Here is a 13053-nt window from a genome sequence, read left to right as displayed (position 1 = left end):
CCTTCCGGACGTGTGGTAGTGATTGTGATCCTCGCCCTTTGTTCAGGAAGAGGAGGAGAGAGAGAGAGAGAGAGAGAGAGAGAGAGAGAGAGAGAGAGAGAGAGAGAAAGGGAGGGAGGGGAGGAAGCAGTAATCTAACCTTAACACATATCCATACAAACACATTGCTTACTCACATCCTCTAGTATCAGGCATCTCTCTCTCTCTCTCTCTCTCTCTCTCTCTCTCTCTCTCTCTCTCTCTCTCATGCACCGGGCCAGTTATTCACGAGGCAATACGTAGGAAGCTTCAGTGATCGGAATAACACGTACGACTATCAGGGAAGCGTGGCATGATAGAGAACTCTGACTATACAATGAAATACAGTCAATAATAACTCAGTACATTATCAAAGGGAGAAAAAATAATTAAAACCAAGATATTAACCCCTTCAATACTGGGACACATTTTGACCTTGAGATTGGTGTACGATTAGACCATTTTATCGACATTATGGTGGGTGTATGAAGGTCAGAAGATTAATGGCCACAGTCTTCACTATTTCATTCCTCACATAAATTTCTGTAGTTGTGTAAAATCACCAAATAGTCAGCAGAATGAATATCAAAACGTGTCATGTGTCATGGTACTGAAGGGGTTAAGGGAAAAAAACAATTGAAACTAAAATATTTAAAGCAAAGGAAGGTTAGAAAAAAAATCACTATAGTTCAGGTGAGTTTGTAGTGTATTAAACTATATACTATCTGTGCTTCTGTTTGTTTGTTTTACCTTTTTAGTACCGTGTCGCTTTTTCATATTCATTCAGGTTACTATTTGGAGATTTTATACAGCTTCAGAAACTTATATGGGGGATTAAAATAGTGAAGACTCTGGCCATTAATGTTCTGACCTCCATAGAGTTTTCCTAATGCATATATAATCGTCTAATCCCACCCAAAACACAAAGAAAATGCGTCCCATTACTGAAGGGGTTAAAAGCAAGGGGAGGTTAGAGAAAAATCATTAATACATAGTTAAGGCGAGTTTGTAGTGAATTAAACTATAATATACATGCTTCTGTTTGTTTGGCTAAAGGAAATTTTGGTTCAGCAGATTCTATGAATAAAATCTATGAGACAAAAAAGTATATAGCTTGAACAAATTGTGAGTGTCTGGCCTGTGTCTGTCTGGGTGGTAAGGAGGAGTGGAGGAGGTATTTAGTTGGCAGCACATTTGCACCACACAGGGGAAGGGCTCGGCTTAGGGCTATCATGGGCAGCCGCAGTAGTCGTTCCAGTATTGAGTTTCACGAATTTTTTTTCCAAGGTGTCAGATTACTCGACCATTATTGGCATGTTCAAAAAAATAAATATATAAATACATTGGAGCGTTACGTCAGTTTGGAGTTTAGAAAATAAATGTGGTTTGTTGTTAGCGCGACGTGTTTCCCGCAAGTTCTTTCCTCGCTGGAGCCGAAGAGTTGCGGTCCGTTCTCCGCCCGTATTCAGAAACGCCTTCCCCTTTCTCTACGACAATTTTGCAAGGCCACAAGGCAACTAGCCAGTTATTCAAGACAGTTTCTCCTTTTAAAAACTAGAAACCCTGCCAATCTATCACCAGAATCATAAAATACTCTCATAACTCGAGTATCTTCAACTGGAGCCCTTAGAAAGCATTGATGGTGAGAGAGCAAAGGTTTCAGAATACGGGTCCTAGTTTGCGTGGCGGAGGACCGGTGGGAGAGGGGAGGCGAGGTGCACGGCAGGAGGTCAGCTATCAGGGCAGGCCGGCGTGTCCTGCTTCTCACATTTCCATCCCGTCTTGCTTATATTCTGATAAAGCGTTTCCATTTATCCAGCCAACCAAAAAATATTTATTTATATAATTGGCTACAGAGATAGGAGGGTGGAGCAGGCGCGCGACACGGACGGGGCTTCAGAGATTCAGAGATATTTATTATTTAAGTTCACTCGCACTCAAGACTGAGGTGGAGGTGGGGTGAAGCAAGGGGCGGATTAATTGCCCGCTGGAAACGCCGGCGAATAAGGCAACAGCCGTAAAGTTACCCTTCGAAGAGCTGATAATCCGCCAGGCGCGCCGCGAACCCCGCCACTCTTTTGTCTTATGTCGTGCCTCTACTTGGCGCGCTAATGTTGCCGTGAGATGTATCACCGCACTCCCGGAGCCTCGCGCGATACACACGGATTATTCATGCAGTGTGTTACTGGCGTGTCTTACTATCATTTCCATGCACTCTTGCTGAATGGAAAGCTGAGTTACCATTATTATTATTATTATTATTATTATTATTATTATTATTATTACTATTATTATTATTATTATCATTATTATTATTATTTCATTATTATTATTACTACAATTATTATTACTGAGAGAGAGAGCAAGAGGTAATCCGACGCGGCCAGCTGAACCTGCAATCCTCGATCCTAATCTCATCATGCACAGAGAACCATGAAAGTGCATATTTACATTATTTACCTTTCTGCTCATTTTCGTCAAACTGGCCTGATGATCGCATGACGGCTTACCATCACCTGTACGGGAGGATGTCTTAGTAATTGACTTAACCAATAATCCTCAACGTGCTCACTTGGATCTTATTTTTACTCTTAATTCTCCTTCCCAGACGTACTTGCAGACGAGGCCACAACAGACTGGGATGAGTGACGGCGGCTGAGGAGTCGCAGATGGAGGAAGAGATGAAGGAGGAGGAGGAGGAGAAGGTGGGAGAGGCAATGGCAGCGGTGGTGGTGGTGGTGGCGGCGGCGGAGCGAAACGTCAGTCTTCCAATCTGATTCTGGTGGGTAGGAATAATGATGCGTTGGCCAAACAGGACACGGCGCGCGGTCCACACGAAACCTCTTATTCATGAATATAAACGCCGGCCGCCCCTCCGCTGGCCCGTCACCGTTTACACATTCCACCCGACCGTATCACCGCCATCAATTCCAATCCATCGCAAAGCCACTCTCAGCCAGCCAGTCAGTCATCGCAGAGAGAGAGAGAGAGAGAGAGAGAGAGAGAGAGAGAGAGAGAGAGAGAGAGAGAGAGCGGTTATTTGATCTACTTGGGGCCTAGGATATGTAGACCACTGTTGCTACTACTTAACGTTCAAACACACACACACACACACACACACACACACACACACAAATCTTCGATATTTCCCTTCGACCTCGCACCGCAAAACACACTTGGCACCACCACCACCACCACCACGTTTCGCACTCCACGCCCTGTACACTGCACCACCTCTCCACACCCCTCCACCTTCCTTCCTCCATCCACTCTGCCTAATCCCACGCACGGCCGTCCATCAATGATTGAGAAAAACAAAAAAGAAAAAGAAAAATAGGTGCTTCCATGCAAGTACCCAACCTTTCTTCCGTTTTTTTTTCACTCTTTCTCTTTTTTTTTTTTTTTTTTTTGAGGGGATACTATGGTCCGTATTCAGAAACGCTTTGCTCTCTCACCGCGACTGTTTTTCAAGGCCACGGGGATGATTAGCGGGGTTTTCAAGACCATTTCTCCAGTTAATAAATCTTGTCAATCTGTTTCTAAAATCGTAAAAACACCTTGAGAAAAACTCGTGTCAATGTAAATAAAGTTTTTTTTTTTATGAAATAGTGGAGATGAAGCACAAAAGTGTTAGGGAGTATGAGCCTAAAGTGGAAGGAAGAAAAATCCGGGAGCAGGAAGGAAGGAGGAACGGAGGGAGGGAAGGGATAGGAGGGTGTGCGAGGATAAAGAAAACGGAGAGAGGATGAAAATGGCTACTGCGACGAAGATACGGATATGCTACTCCGTCATTATGGGTGTGTGTGACGCTGCCCCTTTCGTGTAGCGACGCCCGCCCGATTACACCGACAAGTACGTACAAAGGAAGCTGTAGTTTGCCGTTGCTGTTGTTGCTGATGAAGGAGGGAGCGTGGACAGGGAGAGGGAGGGAGAGGGAGAGGATAAGGGAGAGAGAGGGAGAGGGAGAGGAGGTACTAAAATTACTGGGGTCCCCGGTAGTTTCGTCATGAAAAAAACAAACATCCATATCATTTTGTACCCGATGTGTGTGATCATTGTTTTGTTTCATTCAGTTATGTTTGGTTTTTGGTTTTTGTGTAGTCTCTCTCTCTCTCTCTCTCTCTCTCTCTCTCTCTCTCTCTCTCTCTCTCTCTATTATTGAGGATTTTAGGACGGTTTTTGATGATTCCTCTTTCCACGTGTCCTAAGTGGAGAAAGAGGCGAGAAAATGAGATAATTGTTAGTCCATTTACTCTTATCTCTTTGCATCAGAAAGGAATGACACACAACAGCAGCAGGAGTAAGGAAGGAGGAGGGAGGAGGTGCGTGGACTCTTAAAACACACATTAACATAAACATACGCAGCTATTTCTTGTTTTCATTATCAGGACACAAATCAGATTGACTTTTGGCATTTGCTATTATTATCCAGCCAAGACAAGAAGGAGGAACGGCTTATGTTTATGTATCGACAGAAATGACGGAGAGAACTTTAACACAACAATCAGGAAATGTGTGCAGCAGCCAGCCAGCCACGCCTTCCGCACCCAGCGCCACCACCACCAGCACTACCAGGACGTGCTTGTTTGTCTGACTCGGGTTGAACATTCTTATACTTCAACGTCTTATCCCGCTACTTTTAACAAGCTCTAGTGGAAGCTACTGGAATTTTCAAGGGAGTTTTTTCAAGACTGCACTTTTAAGATTCTAAATGAAAGTTATTGGATTTTTTTTTTTTTCTAGCGTTGTCAAAAATGTGGTTTCTAGAGGTTGTAGTGAAAGTTATTGGAGTTTTCGAGTGTTTTCAAGAGTGTACTTGTAAGAGGCTCCACTCTTAAGTTAATTCAATACTGAGACACATTTTTACCTTGAGTTTTGTGTACGATTACACCACTTTATTTACATTGGGAAGGGTCAATGGAGATCAGAAGATTAAGGGCCACAGTCTTCACTATTCTAATCCCCCACGTAAGTTTCTGAAGCTGTATAAAATCACCAAATAGGAAGTAGAATGAATATGAAAACAACGTCATGTTACTGAAGGATGTGTTCATGATCCAGGGTTGAGTCAGCACTCAGGGTAACGAAACCAATCCCCTCTGTAGCCTTTGAAAATAGTTCCTAGTGAGAGAATGAACGTTTACAAAATACAAGTTCGGAATCAGCGTGACAATACCAAAGGAATGTTAGTGTCACACATACACCTTCGTTATGTACACGCTATTTATGTTATAGGACTGCAATGAACGTCGCTGGACACTTTCACAGTCAACTATTAGACCACAACTAGACACATTATTTATACCGACCCGCCCCCCCTCTCTCTGTGTGTGTGTGTGTGTGTGTGTGTGTGTGTGTGTGTGTGTGTGTGTGTGTGTGTGTGTGTGTGTGTGTTAGATAGCGCAGTTGCCACAAACAGCCCCGCAAACACCAAAAGCCTTCAAGTGATTGTTCTCCTCATCCTCCTCCACACTTCATTCCTGCTCACCTCCACATTCCCTATTCTTAATCAGTCTCTTACGAATGGCTAAGAAAGAAAGGCGTCTCCTTTTATTCATCTCTCCTCTCCAAACACGAGCATCTTCTCACTTCAATTTAACACTTTTCCTCGAACAAAACAAACAAGAAATGGGAGAGAAAAGTTAAAATACAGGAAAAGGACGTGGATTAACACCTTATATTAGACTTAGCAACCTTTCTCTGTCAAAATAAAGAATCAAGGAGGATACAGAAAGGTTAACATGTATTTAGTAAAGTATGTTGACTTCCTCACTTCAATTAACACTTTTCCTCTAACAAAACCAACAAGAACTGGTAAAGGAAAGTTGATAATAGAAAAAAGAAAGTTGAGTTTCATCTTATATTAGACTTTGCAGCCTCCCTCTATCAAAATAAAGAATTAAGGACGATACAAAAAAAGATTAGCACTTATTTAGAAAAGTATGCTGACTTCTGGCTTATCAAAAAACAAATTATATACATACAGTAACTAATATCATGAACGAAGAAAATAAATATAGAAAAAATACACATGTAGATTTTTGGCTTATAGTAAAAATGAATAGTGATAATATACGTATAAAAAAACAATAACTAAGAACACTAAACAAGCTAATGTATAGACAAATACACAGACTAATACCTTATAGTAGGAAAAAATACATATAAGTAAGCATACATCCAACATACAATAACTAATATTAACACAAGCGAAAATCCTCCAAGTAAATCGAGTACTGTAATATTCTACCTTGTGTTTCCTGAAGGTAAATGGCAGATAAGTGAATGTATATAATTAGAAAGACACGGTTGATCTCCACGCTGCCTTGTACACTCCTCCCCCCCCCTCTCTCTCTCTCTCTCTCTCTCTCGACGGACCTTAGCTACATTTCTTACATTTTTTTTTTTTTTAAGGATTTATGTATTATAGTACTAAGACCAATAAATGTATCAGTATCAGTATCGCAGTAATTAGAACATTCTCTTGCATATTTCTTACATTTCCATCTCTCTCTCTCTCTCTCTCTCTCTCTCTCTCAACATACTTTTCTAAATACATATTAACCTTTTTTGTATCGTTCTTAATTCTTTTGTCTGTTTTGATACAGGAAGACTGATCAATTTAATATTAAGTGTTAAATCCACGTTCTTTTTTTTTTCCCCCTCTCTATTTCAACTTGTCTTTGCCGTTTCTTATTTCTTTTGTTAGAGGAAAGGTGTTAATTGAAGTAATGATCCTAGTGTGCATGGTCTCTCTCTCTCTCTCTCTCTCTCTCTCTCTCTCTCTCTCTCTCTCTCTCTCTCTCTCAGCGCCGGAGTGATAACAAAGCGGGCAAGGAGCAGAAGACATAAGAACATAAGAACATAAACCCGCGTGTTGCTTGTTATTTAATTGGCACGAATGGCCGCCACTTTAGATTAATGCCAAATGGCTCTCGGTAAAACATCCTTTTTTTGTGTGTCTTCCTTTGATTATACATGTAGAAACAGACAGGCAGACGCACAGGCACGAAGACACGCACGCACGCACTCACACGTACTTTGAACTACAATAAAGTGAAGTGACAACAACAAAAGTAGTAGTAGTAGTAGTAGTAGTAGTAGTAGTAGTAGTAGTAGTAGTAGTAGTAGTAGTAGTAGTAGTAGTGTGGTGGTGGTGGTTGGTAGTGGTGGTGCAAGTATAGTAATATAGTAAGAAAGGTGGTGAAAATGACAAAAAAAATACCACTATTACTCTTATTATGATGACGAAAAGAGAATAATTGACTAAACTCCGTTGATGATGATGATGATGATGGTATTGATGATGACGCTGATGATGCATGAGAGGAGGAGGCGAGGCGGAGGAGACCACGTAGCAACGCCAAGCAGTACATCCGCTCACTAATTGAAGGCGAACAATTACCTGCAAAATATTAGCGCTAACTTTTATCTCACGTTGGCGGACAGGTATTCTTTGTATCAGTCACGCTGGCCCGCACATCACCAACTGTGTGTGTGTGTGTGTGTGTGTGTGTGTGTGTGCTACTTCTCCTAAAGGTACTTCCTCTATATCTAGGTATGTGTATCTACCTGCTAATATATCTACCAAGTATCGTTTGTGTGTATTTGTGTGTGTGTGTGTGTGTGTATGTGTGTGTGCCGCTGCCTACATCCCCGTCTACCGCTGCCGCTGCCTCTGCCGGAGTGATGGGGGTTCCGATAGCGAGCCTTCCCTCATCACTGATTCCTGTGGCGAAGACTTTTTCGAGCGGAATTAGCAACGATTCCCAGCGTCGCCCTTTCAGCCCCGCCAGGCAATACAGCTGTGGCGAGATGAGGTGGCTGCCTGCCCTCCTTCCTCCTTCCTCCTTCCCCCTCCTTCCTGCCCCACCCCTCCACTCCCCTTCTTTCTTTCCTTGCCTTCCTCCCTCTTTCATTTCCCTCCTCCTCTTACTGTCTTATTTATTCCTCTCTTTTTTCTACCCTTTTTATTTAATTTCATTTTATTTCATTCTTTTCTTCATCCCCTTTTATTTCTCTCTTTTTTCTGTCTTCCCACACTCTCCCTCGTTCATTCCCCTCCTTCCCTTACTACCTTATTTATTCCTCTTTTCTTTATCTTCTTCCGTTATTCACTCGACACTCTTTTAAATTTAATCCCTTCCTCTATAAGCCCTTCAAATCAAACTTTATTTCCCATTTTCTATCACTTCCTTTCTTCCTTCTTTCCTTCCTTCTCCAATTAAACTATCCTTCATCAACGAGATAATCTAATCCTTTTCTCATTTTTCTCTTTTCTAAATTCGCTCATCTTTTTGACATCCTTACACCCTAATGACTCTCTCTCTCTCTCTCTCTCTCTCTCTCTCTCTCTCTCTCTCTCTCTCTCTCTCTCTCTCTCTCTCTCTCTCATATTACTGTAGCTGATAAAACGGCATCAGTAACTCCACGTCTCCAATCATCGTTCGTGCGTAAGGAGGAAGGGATGAAATGAAGGATGGATGGAGATAAGTGGAAAAAGCTAAGGGTAAAGGGAGGGAGGGAGGAGGAGGGAGGAGGAGGAGGAGAGAGAGAGAGAGAGAGTGGGAGGATGGATGGGTGGAGGAGATAGGGAGAAGAAAGTAAGAATCTCAGGCTTAATTTCCAGAGAGAGAGAGAGAGAGAGAGAGAGAGAGAGAGAGAGAGAGAATGTAGACCAGGAAAAAAAATAATCACTACCACCACTAACAACAACAATAATAATAATAATAATAATAATAATAATAACAACAACAAACTAAGCCCGGTCAGGAGCGATAACCTTGAAAACAAAACGTCTACGTGAGGATCGACCAAAGAGCTGATTAATTAGACCGATTACCTGAAAGACGATTAATTGGCGCGATTACCTGCGAGAGAGTTCAGGTGCGAGGCGTGACGCGGCTAGCAAGATTCACAGCTGATGACGGAGGAGGAGGAGGAGGAGGAGGAGGAGGAGGAGGAGGAGGAGGAGGAGGAGGAGGAGGAGGAGGAGGAGGAGGAGGAGGAGGAGGAGAAGGAGGAGAAGGAGGAGAACAAGAAGAAGAAGAACAAGAAGAAGAAGAAGAAGAAGAAGAAGAAGAAGAAGGATGACAATGATGATTAAGTTATTATTATTATTATATATTATTATTATCATTATTATTTTCTTATTATAATAGTAACATTAACAGTAGTAGTAGTAGTAGTAGTAGTAGTAGTAGTAGTAGTAGTAGTAGTAGTAGTAGTAGTAGTAGTAGGAAGAGGAGGATGGGGAGAAGGAAGAAGAATAACAATGACAATGATAATGAAGACAATATGATAACAATGCAGTTGATGGTAAGGAAGTAAGAAGTAAGCAAGTAAGGAAGAGAGGAAACAACAAGGATAAAAGGTGCCTCACACACACACACACACACACACACACACACACACACACACACACACACACACACACAGAAGAGCATGAGCGTGACCCACCATCAAGCAGTGCCCGGGAGGTGGCCTGAGTCAGCAGCACCAACCCACCAAGGTGTTAGTTACCCTCGGTGCCGCTGCGTCTCACTCCCTTCAATTCAAACAATTCACACTAAGCAACACAAGTCACAATAAACAATACAAGCCATAAAACACTTTCTCTTTTTCTTTTGGACATCGATGGTGTTTCTACCTTTCATTTCGTGTTAGCCTTTGACCGAACTAAGAAGATTCATAAATGCAGGATGTACATACTTTGCTTCTTTTTTTTTTCCCTCCTTAAACTCTTAATCCCTTTAGTAGTCTACCATGACGCGTTTCCATATTAATTTTGCTTACTATTTGGTGATTTCATACAGCCTCAGAAACTCATGTAGGGAATTAATTGATCTTCTGACTTCCATAAACCTTTGCTAATGTAAATAAAATAGTCTCATCATGCCCAAAACTCGTGGTAAAAATGCGTCCCATTACTGAAAGGATTAATGGTAAACGAAGAATCACAAAACATGTTCCCTTTAAACCTCAAAGTCAGTATATCTTTGAATTCGAGTTGTGTTATGAACGAGCAAGGAAGAAATGGTAAATGCAAGACGTGCAGTATTTTCTTTTTTCCCCTCTTCACCCTTGACACGAGTCTTTCTTTGGAATTTCCACATCAATTTATCTTCGAATTCGAGTTGTGTTTTGAAACTAACGAAAAGAATCACAAATGCAAGATGTACCGTTCTCTTCTCTCTTTCTTTCCCTTTTCTTTATTTTATCTTAATCTCTTCCGTACCAAGAAGCGTTTTCATATTCATTGTGGTTACTATTTGCAGATTTTATACAGCTTCAGAAAAATATGTTGGTATTACAATAGTAAAGACTCTGGCCATTAATCTTTTGACCTCCATAGACCCTTCCTAATGCAAATAAAATCGTCTAATCACACCCAAAAAATCAAGGTAGAAATGCATCTCAGTACTGAAGGGATTAATAATAATTTTCATCCTTATACGAACGAAGAGAAAAATAATCAACAAACGCTAAACATGGCACAGTACTGGCCTTCATGAATATAATATGCAAACACATCAGAGCTATCAAACTGGGCCCTACCACAGCCAACAATTACTCCCCTCATGCCCTCACCTCGCCGGAGTGAGTGGCTGCGACCTTACCACGGTGATCACACTGCAACGAAGAGCCAGCCCTTGATCACACTTTTTCTTCTTCCTGAGTCACCGCCATGTCCTGTGCAAGTTTTATCTAATATGACCCATCCATCCTTGAAGTCAGCATTTTTTAGTATATTACTTATTTTTGTCTATATTCACATCTCCATATATCATTGTGTTTCGTTTACTGCTGTTCTTGTGGTGCAATGCTTTCTAGATATGTCAGTTTTAATCCCTTCAGTACCAGGACGCGTTTCCATATTAATTCTGTTTACTATATGGTGATTTTATACAGCTTCAGAAACTTATGTGGGGATTAAAATAGTTAAGACGTCATTAATCTTCTGATCTCCATAGGCCCCTCCTAATGAAAATACAATTATCTAATCATACCCACAAATCATGGTAAAATTGTGTCCTGCTACTGAAGGGGTTAATCCGATATTTATTCAGAATATAAAAATTTCACAAATTCTTCAGATTCCGATCATACAGCAAGAAATTATGGCGAATTCAAATTTTGCCGGAGACACGTCAGCCCTGCCCTCTCCGCCGCTACAGGTGCACGCTGTTCTGGAAGTGTACGTAAAGATGCTCATTATAAAAGATTTTACTCAATTAACGCCGCTCCAAGAGGTGGAAGCACGATAGAGGACACCACACACGATATCAAATAGAATAGAAATAATCAAATACAGATACATAAATAGATATAATAATTACTGCATTACTATTTGATTTTATACAGCTTCAGAAACTTATGTGGGAATTAAAATAGTGAAGACACTGGCCATTAATTTTCTGATCTCCATAAACACCGTCAAATCATACCCCAAATTCGTAATAAGAATGCGTCACAGTACTAAAGGGATTAAATGTGAGAAAAGCGACAGGAAGAAGAGTTTCGATGCACCACAAACAGAAACAACACAACAAGTCCTACGAAAGGTAGAGACGGGAAGGACACAAGCCACGCGCCACAGCAGGCCACGAAAAGGGCGTCCCGTATCAAGTTTAGCCAGACAGGTTCGCCTGGTCACCTGTGCGGCGGTAGGGAGCCAGTCCGCCACGTGCGTTGTGGGATCACCTATGTATAAAAACAAACAAAAAAAGAGAGAGAGAGAGAAAAAAAAAAAAAAAAGAAAGGAAAACTAGCCTTGCCAAATAGGTTAAACCCACCGCTAAGTTAACTTTTTATCGTTATCTGCAAGTTCGTTTTTTTTAATCTATTTTCTATTATTTTTTCCCCGGAAGAAGTCTAAAATTGGGAAGATCATGTCCAGACAATCATTACAGATTACCACAACGATTAATGAATTGCTACATATTTAGTTAAGTAGAAAGCAAGAACTGAGGACGTATTAGGACTAGGTGAAAGTAGCGGTCTCATAAGATGCTGGAATAGTCTGAAACTTTTTCCTTCATTGTGGCATCGTTGTTCGGAAGGTTCATTGTACATTTCTAAAAAGTGTGTGTGTGTGTGTGTGTGTGTGTGTGTGTGTGTGTGTGTGTTTTATTAGAGATTGCACTATATTATTGTTACCTCTACTACTACTACTACTACTGTTTCTGCTGTTGCTGTTACTACTACTACTACTACTACTACTACCACTTCTATTGATACTATAATACTACCAATGATAATACTGCTGCTGCTGCTGCTGCTGCTGCTGTTTCTGCTACTACTGCTGCTGTTTCTGCTACTGCTACTACTACTACTACTACTACTACTGTTACTACTGTTGCTACTACTACTGCTACTAGTAAAACTACTACTACTACTACTACTACTACTACTGTTACTACTGCTGCTACTACTACTGCTACTACTACTACTACTACTACTACTACTACTACTACTACTACTACTGCTGCAGGACTACTACAACCACTATATATTCAATTATCATTTTCGCTATCTACATAAAAATATACAGCTGATTTTCCCTTGCTTCCGTCAAATATTCACCTATAAAATCACTCTACATACATTATTATTATTACCATTATCATCATTAGTAGTAGTAGTAGTAGTAGTAGTAGTAGTAGTAGTAGTAGTAGTATCATTATTGATAATGACAATATAATTATTATTATTATAGATAAAAACACAGAAGATTGGTGAAGAAAAGAAAATGGAAAAAAATCCCCCAAATTTTCTTAGTTTTGCCAATTTACGTAGTTCCAGAAATGCCTTGATACTCCGTGGGTTAATCAGGGCACGCTGCAGGGATTACTTCTGCCATTTACTTGTTGTGACCTGTACCATTATTGTTACTACTACTACTACTACTACTACTACTACTACTACTACTACTACTACTGCTACTACTACTACTACTGCTTATATTATTATTATTATTATTATTATTATTATTATTATCATTATGCTGAGATACAAGGAGTTCATAATACATGT

Source organism: Portunus trituberculatus, chromosome 37, assembly GCF_017591435.1.
Source record: "Portunus trituberculatus isolate SZX2019 chromosome 37, ASM1759143v1, whole genome shotgun sequence".
NCBI lineage: Eukaryota > Metazoa > Arthropoda > Malacostraca > Decapoda > Portunidae > Portunus > Portunus trituberculatus.
This window is presented reverse-complemented; position numbering follows the sequence as displayed.